Raw genomic sequence first — 15,528 nt, forward strand, 5'->3', positions numbered from 1 at the left:
CATTCCCTTCCAGCCTGCGTCAGCGGAAGCTCGGAATGAACCAATCAGGAACTGTTTTTTTTTTTTAACAAAAGAAACTTGGGAACTCTTTTGGTGTATTAAAAACAGCTTGGGGATTTTGTTCCTAGTAGATCCCAGTAACTTCGACCTCTGGGTGATCATCTGACTCTACAAGAAAACTTTAACCCTTTCCGCACTGCAGCTTTCCTACTGAAATGCATCTCTCCCACCACTTTGACTGTCATGTTCAGACATTCTTAGTAATAATCAGGGGTACACGCGGGTGGACGGCGTCCCCCCACTCTTTTCACAAGGTGGACGCGGTCCCCTCTGCCAAGAAGCTGGTCCCCACAGAAATAAGCCGAACGAGTACCGTTGTAATGTTCAGACACCGAGACACGTTCAGCACGTGACGTCATGAGGTCATTTGCATATTATCAGCCCCCCACTTCTTTTTATAGGACTTGTGCCCTGCTAATAATATATAAAGAATCTGTCTAATAAACAAACATTTCCTAGCTCTAAAACGTAAGACTTCTTCCTCTACATCTTAATATTTTTTGTATCCTTATCTAGTATCCACGACTTGGGACACCTGAAGGCCTGCACACTTGACCCAACTGACTGTGGACCAATAGTACGTGGATTCAACCAAAAACCCCAATCCAGTGATGAACCTTTTGACTACTGTGGCCCCTTCCTTAGTGTCCATTGCCAGCCGGGGACCCCAACCTGAAGAATTTCTATGATTGGAGGCTGAAACAAAAGACATAATACAACAGAAACAAGCCCATTTCAAACAAATGCACAAATTGTGGAATACTTTCTTTAATTCTCAAACCAAAAATATACAAACATTTGGATGGGAAGGCTGTAAAGTTTCCAGATGGCGTGCCACTCGGGTAGTGATGGACAGCTATTATAAGTTCTCGATTGTGGAGGTGGTATCGTCCACAGCTTTTGAATACAACAAGCCAGTAATGGAAAAGACCTTTGCTCCGCTAGGGTTGCTCGAAGAAATCCAGACAGACATTAGGCCACCCTCCCAACCAAGGAGAGAAATTTCGGGAATTGTTGCACGATCGGAACATCAAGCACCGAAAACTGACCCACCAGTGGGCTCAGGCTAATGCGGAGGTCGAAAGGTTTATGTGGACCCTCAATAAAATGATGAAGATTGGTGTTGACCAGCAAGTCGAGAAGGAAGGATGCCTCCATGAATTCCTGAGGCATATCCGCAGACATCTCACAACAAAACAGGGTGCTCGCCAACTGAACTCAAGATGAGAACGGTGAGAGACGTTGGGCCGAAAAGTTGTCTTGTCTGCTTATTTATGTTACATGTACGTTGCTGCGGGAGGGCTGGTGAGTGTGGCCGATATTGGCACTATGAATACAGACTTGGTTCAAGCCAAAAGGAGCATGCATAACAAGAATGCCAGCAGACGACAGAGAGCAGGGAAGGTGGAACTGACGGTGGGACACCAGGTGGTCGTAAAGAACAGACACCTGGGCTTAAAGTTAAAGACGGCATTTGAGCATGAAATTTGGGATGTTGTCGGCGTGAGAGAGACCATGGTCACAGCCATGAGAGGAGGTCGACAACTGTCGAGGAATGTGTCATGGTTTAAGAAAGTCTTGTCGCTGGAAGAGGCAAGTGGGAGCGGATTTCCAGAGATCGCCTTGTCGGAGGCCCTTACAGAAAATGAGGACGGGCAGAGATACAACGACAAGTTCAGAGATGGAGGCGAGTCCTACAGAAAATGAAGAAGAAAGGGAGCAGGGCGTAGAAGTTAGAGATGCTGAGAAAAGGAGTGAAGGCACATCTAAGGCGCCACGCGTATCGGCTGAGAGAGAGCCAGAATCTCAGAGACTATGTTTGTTATTATATGTGACAATAATAAGGACTAAAAATGGACTCATATTTCACTATGTTATATTTTTGTCATTGTTCTCTTCATTAAAGGTTATGGGGGATGTAGTGAGCCATCCGGCCCCTGGATAACAATGTATCCACGCCACAGCCTTCGGGCCTGGGCGTGGACCGGAGGCTATAAATAAAAGGGTTGGCAATCGCTTATGTTTGTCGTTGCCCGTCCAGTATAGTGTCTGTGTTTCTTTGTGCTCCCAGTGTAGGCCGCTTGTATAGCCCCCCCTCCCATATACCATATGCCCCCGCAACGAATAGGCCACTTTATGACGCATGCGATACATCGCATGCCATTACAACGTAGTCATTACAACGACTGTGTTGTTATATCACATACCATTACAATGCAAGTTGTTACAACGACTTGCTGTAGGGGACGCTGGATTTTGGAATAGTAAAATGTACTATTCCAACTCTAGTCTGTGCAACAGTAGGGAAGGTATTGGGTTTTTATTCCGACACCTTCTGCCCCCTACAGCAAGTCGTTGCAACGACTTGCGTGATAATGGTTTGCGATGTAGCAACGCAGTCGTTCTAATGACTGTGTTGTAATGGCATGCGATGTATTGCATGCGTTGTAAATGATGTTTCCCCACCAAAACATACTGCACAATTTACATTTTGTTCAGTTACACTGCTTGTAAATATCTTGGAAATTGAAAAAAGGAAAACACGCCTTCTGATTGGCTTAATTTATTTCCATAATGTTTGCAAAGATTGATTAAAAACAAGATATGTTTCTGAGGGCCGTGATCTTGTTTCCCCTACAATTGATTGCAAACATGAAGATGCTCACAGTCAAAGCAAGAGAAAATAGTCAATATTTGGCCCTCAGATACTGGTTACAGTATTCAAACATGTTTGGGAGTGGCGAAGGAGTGAAAATGACTCTCTTTTTTTGGAGAACCCTCGTTTTGTTTGCAAAACATCGCGAAGGAAAAAATAAACTACCCTGATCTGCCCCGGGCCATGGGAGACTTACTGCTGAATTAAGCAGAAGTGGGTGAGCACTTTTGCATCAATTACTTACCGGTAATTGCATTACTCTGAGCCCGACTCCCTCGCTTCCATTCATTAGTTAATTGAGGCATCCCTGCCTCACCAGACTCCCATACCACGTGACGTAAACATGTGGAGCACATAACGTCCCCACCTCCCCCCAACCTCCTGTAATACCACATACTCCGAAACTATACTAAAAGGTTGGCCTAGACCACCCGGGAGGAAGGGAGGGAGGGACGTAATGAATGGAAGCGAGGGAGTAGGACTCAGAGTAATGCAATTACTGGTAAGTAATTGATGCATTACCTCATCGCCCCTCCCTCGCTTCTCATTGCTTAATTGTAATGTACAAAGCCAAACAGGACAACCAAATCAGGTATGCACAAAAACGGGTTTATGAAAGAAACACAGTCAACAAGGAAGCACCGCTATTCAGGAATCATAAGGAAAGAACCGTGGAACCCAAAACTTCAGCACGGTCAACCTTCTGGCCAATCCTTTAATGAGAGGCAAAGGTCAACAGCGTAGCCGAGGTGGCAGCATGGCGAATGTTGGAAATGGATGCCCCTTGGATCTCCGCACAAGACGCCGCCATGGACCGAGTGGACCGACCCTGAACCACCAAGAGAGAAAGGTGCCCAGCCGCCTTGTAAGCCAGGGAAATCAGAGAACGAACCCAACGACTCAAAGAAGAAGTGGAAGGATGCAAACCCTGATTCACTCCTGACATCCAACGAGTGCAGCCGCACCTCCGATTCCAAGGAAGGGGAATCAAAAAAGGAAGGAAGGGTCTATTCCTGATCCTGGTTGCACTGCGAATCCACCTTAGAATGAAAGGAAAGAACCCGCCTCAAAATGATCCTGCCCTATAAACCCCTACAAAAAGGGTGCCGGAAGACAAAGCACTCATTTCACTCAGGCAGCGAGAAGAGGAAATAGCCACCAGAAAGAAGGTCTTAAAGGACAAGGGACGCAGGTCCACAGAGACCAGAACCTCAAAAAGAGGGGATATCAAAGCCTCCAATACCAGAGAGATCCCAGGATGGAAAGTGCTGTCGAGGGGCAGGGAGAACATTATGCAACCCCTTGATAAGCTGCCCAATCAACCCATAAGGATCCCAGAGATTGTCCCAAGAACTCCAAAAAGCCTTAATCGCAGCCCACTGCAGACGAAAGGGTGAAACCTTCAACCCCAATGCAGCCCAGCACCTCAAAGGAAGAAGAGGAAGCAGGGTCCAAACCCTTATCACAAAACAATCTACCGAAAGAACGCCAGTGCCTCAGGTAAGATTTGTTGGTAGAAGAGCGCCTATCTGCCTGCAGAGTAGCGGTCAAACAGACAAAACCCCCTAAAGCAGCAGACCTATGCGTTCAACCTCCAGGCCGCCAAGCGCATCCAGAACAGAACGCCCAGCTGCAACACAGGGAACAACAAAGGGGATAGAGACAGAGGCAGTAACCACTCCACCTCCGACCGCATCTCCACCAAGAGAGGAAACCAGAAGGCATGAGGCCAAGCCGGAGCCACCAGAATCACAGACACCCCCATGGACCAGACCCGCAAAAGGAACCTGAGAAGAAGGGGAAAAGGAGGAAAAGCATGCAGAAGAACGCGAGGCCAAGGTCAGGAGAGAGCGTTCACCGCCCAGGCCGAACACTCCCAACTGCGGGAGCGAAACCTGGCCACCTTGAAATTGCCCACACAGGCAAAGAGGTCCACCACTGGAACACCCCAGCGCACTGTCATCAGGACTACAAACAACTCCTGATGTACGCAGTAATCCACTGAGGATGGGATGGACCTGCTGAGAGCATCCACCAGGGAATTAGACACCCCCTTAATATGAATCGCCAAGAGTGCCAAAAGATGTGATCCCGCCCAACTAAACAACTGCACTGTCACCAGAGCCTCGTCCTGCCTGTTCACATAAGCCATGGCCATGACGTTGTCCATCCTGATCAGAACAAATGAACACCACTGAAACCAGGAGAAGGCCCCCAGAGCCAAACGGACAGCCTCCAACTCCTCCAATTTGAAGACCTCCCGCTCTGCGAGGGGGACCAGAAGCCCTTGGTCCGATGATCCCCCAACCAGGCCCCCTACCCAGAGAGGCTGGCATCCGTGGTGACCACCAGAGGCGCCGGAGAAGAGAGAGAGAGACCCCCCGCAGCAGGTGACCACGAACCAGCCACCAACCCAGATCCTCCCTGATCTGAGGAGACACCGAAATCGGAGAACAGAGTGGGAGACAATGGGGAGCCCAATGTGCCAAAATGTGAGCCATCAATGTGTGCAAATGAAACCGGGCCCAAGGAACTAGAAAAACCATGGCAGCCAGAACCCCTTGCACCTGGGTCCAATGAGCCGCCACCTGGACCCGTTTGGACAGAAGAGACACAATGTGAGAGTGGATTTTGGCCACCCGAAACTCTGGAGTGTGATCAGAATTTGTACGAAATCAAGCCCCAATTAAGAGAAAATCTTGGGATGAAACAAGGATTTCCCCACATTGATAAGAAACCTGTGTCCTCTCGAAACGTCCAGAACCGCCCTCGTCTGACAGAGAGCCATCCTAAACGAGGGAGCGTCAACCAACCAATCGTCCAAGTAGGGATGGAGAAAAATCCACTGATTGTGAATCAAGGCCACCAACGGAGCCAGAAGCTCGGAGAAGACCCAAGGAATATACTTCAGCCTGAAAAGCAAAACTGCAAACTGGAAGTGGCAATCACCTACGGCAAAAAACAGAAACCTCAGATGCTCCCAAACCATGGGAACATGCAGATAAGCGTCTTGAAGATCTATAGAAGTCAGCAAGTGACGGGCACCCACCAACGGAATTATGGACTGCAAAGTCACCATCCTGAAGTGAACAGTCCAAACCCAACCATTCACCCTCTTGAGGTCCAGAACCAGCCGGAACCTGCCTAACACCTTTTGAACCAGAAACAAAATGGAATAGCAAACCATTCCCTGCTGCACCAGGCGGGCGGGCACAATTGCTTTCTTCAGAAGATCCTGAACTCCCTCCAGGAGCGCCCTCCTCTTCTCTGGATCCCTGGGGATAGGAGTACGGATGGTGTCCCAGCCGGGTGGAAGAGAGACAAAGTTGATAAGATAACCGCTCCTGACAATGCTCTAAGCTCAGTGATCCCTCAGAACCAGACTCAAAGCCTCCTGAAAATACAACAACCTCCCGGCCACAGGCCTCGAAGCTGTCTCGACATCATTTCAGGACTTCAGCTTGAAGGAATCTGACTGACCTTTGGGACCCGCCTGGGAAGACATACTCTTGGGCTAGAACTTGCGCCAACGGTCCAATAAGAGCTTGGAGAGCTGATGGGAAGAATGGAAAGAAGAAGGGGATGAAGGAGGATTCCAGAAGCGACGGGAGTGGGAAGACCAAGCCTTTTCCTTGTAAGGCAGAGCATGTTTTCGATCATTGAAGGCCTTTGTGTTCATGCTGTTCAGCTGCTCATCAAACAGCATCTTCCCATCAAAGGGAAATTTTAGGAGAGAAGACTTCTACGAGAAATCCGCCTTCCAGTCTCCAATCCACAGGTTCCTACGAGCCAAGACCATGGAACCAGAAGCCATGGCAGAAGATTTAGAAACATCAGAAGAGACGTCAGCAAACAACTTGGATTGCTGTTCCATGTGGACAAGTAAGTCAGAGCAGTCTGTCTCCTCCTGAATAGCCGCTGCAAGCTTCTCAAAGTCAGACACCAAGGACTGAGCAGCATAAGCTGTGTATAGGCCAGCCCGCAATGTCAAATTTCCAGCAGAGTAAGCCTTCTCCAGAGCCCCATCCACTTCCTTATCAGTCGCAACCGCAGGGGAACAATCCTCCGGATTGATCACTGTATGACCAATAAGAGTGGCCAACATGGCACCCACCTTCACAGAGTGTGGAAGAGAGTCCTCCTCCTCTTCCAGCAAGTACAGCTTCTGCAAAAAACGTGGAGCCGAGGAGCGTTCCAGATCGTGCCACTCCCCAGAAATCGAGTCTTTGATGCAACCATGAAAAGGCATTGCAAGCTGGCTTCACCAGCCCAACACAAGGGTACCACCAACATGAGATTTCTAAGATGGTTTGTAGCCCACTAGCCATTTATATTCAAGGGAAACCATAGAAAAGGCCGAGCCAAGGAAAAAGCTGAGTTTCTCCCAAGATGTCCATCATCGGTTCTTCCTGAACAGAAGAACTTATGGGGAGAGAGCTATGGCGAGGAGGCTTCCTTACCGAGCCATCTCCTCCTGATCCAGACACCATTCCCTGTCACGCGGTGTCACCTAAAACAGGAGAACAGCAAAACAGACTAAAGGAAAGAGTAGCAGAAAGGTAAGAAGGACTAACAGAGAAGGCAGAGAGGAAAGGAGGATATATGAATGAAGAAGAAAGACACAGCATTGATTGTCAGAAGAGGAGGACCACCAAACATGCCAGGAGGGAAGAATTGCACATTAGAGGAGGAGGAAAGAGGAGAACCTTCAGGAGAGCTGTAGGATTCGTGGAGGACACTGTGCCGCGACACAAGACCGGACACCGAGACGAAGATGGAGCACCACAGTGCTGCCTGAAAGAAATCTCAGGAACCAGGATTCTCGACCTCTGGGAATAAGATCCCAAGAGCGGGTTTGAGGACTGATTTTATTCAGCTCCCCCCCGTGAGGTCCAGTCTCGACCATTGTCCTTGGAAGGGCCATGGCCAATCCAGGGTGTGAGACGGTGAAGGGAATCGGAGAGACGGAAGCAGAGGAAAATATGATGTCAAATTCAAGACACACAAATCCGCAATCTGCCTGAAAAGAAGAAGGTGGAGCAATGTAAGATTATGGCCTGAAGACTGTGTTTTGTACGGTAAAATGAAATGAAACAGGAATCTTTTTTTTTTATTAATTTTTTTAATTGCTTTCCAACCAACATGCATATAAAAGTGCCGAGTGACACAACAAGCAAGGCAGTTCGGTAAAGCAATAAAGGCAGAATGGAGGAAACTAATATGTTGATGGTACCGCAGTGTTCACCGCAGACGGTAAACAGTGCGACACAGTCAATAGCATAAAAGATGTGGTCATCTTGGCATGAATGGGACCTTTTGGCGTACACTCAAACTGCCAGTCATGGCTCGAGTCGTGTTATCTAAAATGGTGATATTACCGCGACTATTATATTATTTTGTTAACTTACCAGTGGTGATACCTAAAGGCTGGTTTAAGGCTCTGGACGCGATGATAAGGGACTTGGTATGGGATGGTGGTCATAATAGAGTCTCATTGCAGACCTTGCGGCTCCCATTGGCGGGTGGTGGACTGGGAGCTCCATATTTTGAGACCTACTATCTTGAGGCCCAACTCCAATGGCTCGCTAGATGATTAGACGGGCGGGACCTGGGTACATTGTCGCTTCTGGCCGGAGCACTACTAACAGTTCTGCTCCCTAGGATACTTGATCGCCGTCCGAAGATTATACAGAATGGGGTGTTGCTCTCTGTGGCGAAGTCCTGTTGGGACAGATTAGTGACACGTTCCAGGGGGACATTGCTCTATGCATCGGGTGTTCCGCTAGTGGGGATCCTTCAGGCAGGAATGGGCCCTCCCCATACACAGCGACAGTTGTAGGGATGGGAAGAGGCGGGCGTTCAGACGATTGGTGACTGCTATAGAAATAGTCAATTACTGTCATTAGACGACTTCCTGGAATACCATGAGTTACCACGGGCGATGGCAGAGCTGTGGGGCACAGATGTCAAGGAACCAGATACCCATCCCAATCTGCTGGCACGGTTGACGTTGGGCACGGTGCGTCACTTGGTGAAATGGTTATACGTGGTAATACTGGAACTAACACCCCCACCATTGCCTCGGCTACTGGAGAGGTGGGAAAACACACTAAATAGGCGATTAACTGATAAGGATTGGACGAGGGTTGTAAGGGGTCCAAAAAGGTATCCCGGAATACGGCTTTCAAGCTCATTCAATTTAACGTGCTATATATAACTTACCTCACCCCACATCTGTTGAATATAGGATATGGTAGGAAAGACCTAGCTTGTGCCAGCTGCTCACAAACAGATGCAGACTATGACCATCTGTTATGGTCTTGTATGAGACTAACGGATTATTGGACTAAGATAGTAGATATAATTAACAGAGTTTTGTCTCGGAACCTATTATGTTCTCCTGAGGTCTGTCTCCTAGGTCTATTCCTGAGACCCAAAGAACAGAGATTGGGACATAGATTCATATATCTGACTTCTCTGTTGACCAAAAGTAGGATAGCTCTTGGGTGGAATATGAAACACCCACCATTGGTGGTCGCCTGCCCGCCCCACCTTATAACAGCGTCGATTCCTGACTTACGATGTTTGCACAAATTACGAACACCTGGTAGTTTACACTTAGCTGTTTCTGTTTGTTAGGAATATATTGTTTTCTTTGTATGTGGCTTACTTTCCTGCTTGGGCAATGATTGAATGTATCACTGTATAATGAAGTTGTGGATACAGGGCGCGTGTACAGCTACATCAGGCAAAACCCAACCACTCCAAAGTGTTTGTGAGTCCAAAGCAGATGGTTATCCTCTGGTTGCAATGTATCCGTCAGTGAGAAATGTTCTGCTCATGCCTGAATAGGGTATGAGATTATATACATATCAATGGCTATTGTTTTGTAAGGTGAAAATTAACAGGATGTGAAAAGGACTGGCAAATATACTACATTAGAAGAGGCTGTTGCCTAGGAATGATAACAATATTGATTGTATATCTGTGATATGTATAAATGCCAAAAAAAAGATATAAAAAAAGATGTGGTCATGCATGCCCCCACTCACCCGCATCATCCTGCGCATCCGCTATAGGCCCACATGGTCCCGCTGGTGGGGACTACCCTAATTCTGGGGTTGCTGCATCGTCCGGGTGCTCTGGGGATGTGTCCCTGTCCATCAGAGACTCCCTAGGGGATCCCTACTGCACCACCATCCTCCTATGAGGATCCAGTTTAGGACAAGCCATTAATTCCGCATCCCATGCCGGCAGTATGGGTGAAAATGAAATAAAATACCAGCATTTGTAAAGCGCACAGCTACCTCTGGAGTGGTGTCCCGGTGCCGGGGGCCCTCGGGAAGATTAAGCGAGCTATTGCCCAGAATCACATGGTGCTGGGCTAACCTGCCGCCGGCACCGGGGATCGAACCGTGAGCCCTGTGGTCCAGAGTCAGGCGCCCTGGCCGCTGTGCCACTACCCTACATACCCTTCTAGACCCCTCCCTCTGGATCGCCACCGTCTCGCACTCCGCCCACTTAATCACTTCCTGCCACCACCTGTACAGATCAAGACCCCCACTGATTTCCAGCTCATTGTCAGCTGTCTGAGAGCAAGGGTCCGCGCCAGGTCTGTGAATCAATCCGCAACCTTGCAGGGAGCACTGCGTCCATGGAGACCCAGCGGACCCCGCTGGGAGTCGAGAATCCTGTCCGTAGCGCCACATGTAACCCGCAGGACCACCGCCCAGCAGGGGGCGAGCACGAGCAAATCCACAAAGATGAGGATCTTGTTATATATTAAAATGCATAAAAAACATTATTTCTGTCCGCTCTGATCTTACTGAACCAAAATTGCAACCAATGTTAAACACACAGCATAAAACAATCTGCCACAGTTCAGAAATGTATTACTGTATAAGATCGGGTGTCAAAGGATGAGCGAAAAGATATAACCTTTAAGCGCTGACAGTGCTTTCAAAAGTTATATTTTTAGTAAAACGCAATACAATTGAACCTTTATCTTTTTTTTGTACATTCCCATTGATAGGATTCATTGCAGAGCTGGTAACGCGCTTACAGCACCTTTCAAAAAGAATAACTCTTTGTCACCATGAAGCTTCAAATGATCCTTTCAATAAAGCCCATTCTCTTTCCCAGGCAGCCTTTACATTTGCAAATGAACCAACTGCACACATTTACATTTCTTCCAGGTAGCAGAGCGCCCTGGAGCGAATCCTTCTTTCTTCGAAGCGCTCTGTCTCTTCTCTTGCGTCACAATGCAGATGATATAATTCCCCTCCAGCCCGCGTCAGCGGAAGCTCGGAATTAACCAATCAGGAACTGTTATTTTTTTGTGTTTTTTTTTTTAAACAAAAGAAACTTGGGGACTGTTTTCTTACTCATTATATAAATAATCACTGTAATCAGCACTCGAAGTGCATTAAAAAAAGAATGGGAACTGTGATGCTGAATGCAATGGGGTGGGGTCAGTGGGCTTGAGGGCGGGGTCAAAGGTGTGGCAAAAAAAGGAAATATTTTGTAAGCTTTTTCATCTTTCACCTTTCGGTACCTACATATAAAATATCGCACAGCTGAAGTGAAAAATACATGTAAAAAGTTAAGTTAATCACTGGCCAATGCACTATGGTACCTTATGACATCTTTATTAGTAAATGCACTGCAGAGGTCTGGGTGTACTAGAGAGCCTCAGAATTAAATCTTAGTTGGTGCAGTATAGAGAAGTGACTTGTGTATTTTTAGCGCTACAAGGTCCCAGCCTCTCACGGAAAGCACTGTGAATATGTAAGTCACTATTTTAAACCTGCATTGCACACAGTGCAAGATAAACTGCTATTAAATGTGCAAAAAGTTTTAAGATAAAATGGTGGTTCCAAAATATGGATTTTAGTTATACCCAGACTGTATATAATGCTTTTTAGGTCTCGCCTAGGCAGCACGCATGCGCTGAACTAGGAGATAACCTTTAGAAATTGGTCATCTCCTTTCCACACACTCGTGCCTGTGGCGTCATCCACCTTGCGGGAGCGAGCAGAGGCGCGCGCAGGGGCCATTGGACACGAGCGCGCTTGTTTACATTAGCCTGATTGCGTTCTCCTTGCCGTCTCGACATCCTGGCGCGGTTTTACTTTTGTTCGCGGCTGCTTGTTCTTTTTCTCCCTCTGGTTCTGTCTTTCTATGTTCACTCTATTTCTGTCTTTCGCCATCTCTCTCAGTTTCCCTTTCTCCCTTGTCTTTCTCTTATTCTTGCTTGCTCTCTTTTCCTCTCTGTCTCGCCATGTCTCCATCCCTCCCACTCTTTCTTTCTCTCTCTCTCATTACATGAAAGTTTATGGGCCTGCCAGTGCGAGGTGCGTCTTTCTTTGTGACGGGTTAAATATAGACAAATTATGCAGTAGGGTTGAGGTTGACTACATTAGGCAGCAAGGTAAAACAAGTTATGTGAGGTATTGCGGCGCATTCTTTAGCAGTACTGTTTGGCTAATTATTTTAACACAAAATTAATGATGCTGGGCAAAAGTTTCACCTCATTATTCCTTTTTTTTTAAATCTTAAAAAGTCGCACCAGATGATAGATTATGGGGAGAATGTGGCAAATCCATAATACCACTGTGGTCGCAGAGGCCCATAATTGTAATGACTTGCATATAGGTTTGCCCAGCTCCATTTTGAAGTCTCGGGTGGGGCAGTCAAAGGCTTTCTGGTATGAAGGTGTTTAAACTCAGCACATAACCCTTTGTTTCCAGAATATTTTATTGCTGTCGATTGTGTCCTTAAGCAGTTTACATTGCGTAAATGGAACTGCTCATGATGTTGTCGTTTATTGTGAATGAGCTACTAATCTCCCAATGTTACAGTTTTACGTTCATGGTTGCCTGGACATTGAGCTCACTGAATTAAGATATGGCTGTTGAGATCTGTATGTGATCTGTAGGTCTCAAGTTTGATGCCTGTCAGAGTCAACTTAGCCTTTCATCCTTCCGAGGTGAATAAAAGGAGTACCAATTTCAACAGGGTTATAAAAAATGTATGTATTTTCTTTGTGTAGCGTTTAGGCGAAAGCATCACATATATAACAAACTATTAATAAATCGTAGTTAACTGAGGCCTAGCTCACCATGAATCCTTTCTAAATGTTTTCCTTGAAATCACTGATTTGATGCGAAATGGCCATTGTGTTGCATCTCAAAGACTGCACTTCCCTGTAGTGTCTTTTAGCTCTTGCAGATTGTAAAATAGATATGTTCTAGGTCTACCTGGCACTTTCTGCTTGTCTTAAATGTATTTTAATTCTGGCTCTGCATCATTTGCGAGGGGCTAGAACATGTAACAATGCTGTCCTTTAGTCATAATCTGTGTTCCATTTGTTGGCTCTGTGAAGCATTGCGGTCCGTGCCAGAGGCCTTGCCCAAAATTAAGGCCCTTTCATCAATGAACCAGGGGGTGGAGCTTCCATTGGTGCAGTGGCACCAGGGTCCAGAGGCTTGAGGGTCCCACCGAATTTACTTTACAAGTAAAACAGCATCCCAGGGGGCATTTCATTCATTGCACTAGGGCCCTTGACGCACTGGTTACGTCACTACAATGAACCACTGGGTACGTCTCTGTTGGTATACACAATTTCCAGTCATTTTGGACTCGAGCAGAGTAAATCAATGATGAGGTTTAAGGAAGTGAGGTTGTTGCCTCAAGTCAGAAAATTGCATTTGTTGCAAGATCTTTGAGGTGATGGTTACTCCCTGTTAGTAGTTCTGTACCATTTGTATATTGAATATGTGAAATACATTATTTTTCAATGTCATAGTACACAGCAGAGACCAAAAACAAGGCAGTAATCAACTCCCACGAGACCGTTCCACCATAAAGCCCACCTACCCTTCCTTCCCACCTATTTATATTTTTACTAGATTGGTGGGACTCCTCTCCATTTCTGCTCCTCTTACGTTGCCTTCTCCCTGCTCACTATATCCCTGCCCCTTTTACGTTTGGTGGTATCTAAGACTATTATTTTTACTAAAATTATATGGGCAATATACTTCCAATGTAATGTAATGTGCTAAATAGCTAAACACTTATAAGGTCCCAAAGGCGAGACCTATTGGATATGCCAGTAGTTTTTTTATATAGATGTGCCTTAAAAGTAAGAACCACTCAGCAGTAACTCTCTTGCACTACCACTCAAAAAGAGTCAATTTTGTCATCACAAAGTTATAAGCAATTCTATCAATTAAAGCCAGTACAAATTTCAAGCACCCGTTACATTTGCAGATTAACCAGTTGCGCACATTTTCATTTCTTTCAGGCAGGCTCCCTGGCAAGAAAGATTATTTATTGTTTCGCTGTCTGCCCGCCTTCCATTTCACGACACAGGAGACAGACCCCCTGAATGATACTTCCGCTACAGTATTCTAATTATCGGAATGAGCCCTCCCGGGATAGTGGTCTTTTTATAAAAAGTAGGGGGAACGGTTTTGCATGAATTAAAAATGGATGGGCACGTCGTGCCCCTCCGATCCCGCCCACTTTGACAACTGACTGTTATGACCAAACAATTCTTAGCTGTAAGACTGCTTCCGCTACATCTTAAAAAAATTTAAATCCTTATATCAGGGCTTTAAGTGGGATGAAAAAACTGGGGGGGGGGGTCTCTCAAACGGGGCGTAGTCGATGTAATTAAGGGCGTGGCTTAAAAGCACAAGCTAAAACTCTGTGCTCAAAAAGAGAAGGGAAATACAGAGACAAAATGACTTTCTTTAAAGGATGTCCTTTCCCCTTCAACGCTCACCTGGCATGACGTCACGGTGTAACTTCTCCACTAGTGAGAACTTGAAGTGAGCCGTGTGAGTACGCGCACATCGATGTACCGCTGTCACTGCAGTCTGGAACAAAACGGACCGCCTGTGCCAGGGCACAACATAGAGCTCGATAGAGACCCGTTTCGAGGCCCCTTTAAAAAAACTGCCAGTGCTCTGACCCTGTGAGACCCGGCCCACTTAAAGCCCTGCCTTATATAGTACACCTGAAGGCCTGCACACCTTGACCCAACTGACTGTGGACCAATGTAAATGTAAATGTATTTGAGCTTATATAGCACACAACTACCAGCAGTGGGTTTCCCGGCGCTTGCTTAGGGAACCCGTCCTGGTATTCCCCTGTGAGATAACCCCAGTAGGGTATCCACAAGGTGAAAGCCAGGCATCCCGCCGCGAGGGGCCGTTGTGGAGATTAAGCAAGCTACTGCCCAGAGTCGCAGAGTGTGAACCCGTGAGTCGAGAAGGCACCGGAGCGAGAATTATCGAGTCCGTGGAATTTTTAGCCCAAGACCCGCCGAGGCGGGGAATTGAACCCTGGTCCAGGGCCGATCTCAGCTTCCGGGTCTGCCGCCTCAAACCCCTGAGCCACACTTCTCAGTACATGAATTCAATAAAAAACTCCAATCCAGTGATTAACCTTTTGACTGCTGTGGACCCCCACTAAGTCCCCATTGGCACCCCAGCCTGAAGAATTTCTATGATTTGAGGCTAAAATAAAATACATAATATTACAGAAACAATTACAACCTTCAAACAAATGCACACATTATGAAATACATTATTTGATTCTCAGGCCAAAAATATACAAAAAACTAAATTTGAATGGAAAGGCTGGACCTTTTCTATATGTGATTTTATTTCTATAGGACAAGGCAATAACCAGAGTTTAGAATATGGCGTTGCCTTTTTTGCTCCTAGAGCATCCTCTGTTTTTGTCAGCAGGCACTAGTGCTTCAAACGAGGCCACTACTCATCCATATTCCTCTTTGCTGCACT

The sequence above is a fragment of the Lissotriton vulgaris genome, chromosome 12, assembly GCF_964263255.1.
Source record: "Lissotriton vulgaris chromosome 12, aLisVul1.2, whole genome shotgun sequence".
Classification (NCBI taxonomy): Eukaryota; Metazoa; Chordata; class Amphibia; order Caudata; family Salamandridae; genus Lissotriton; species Lissotriton vulgaris.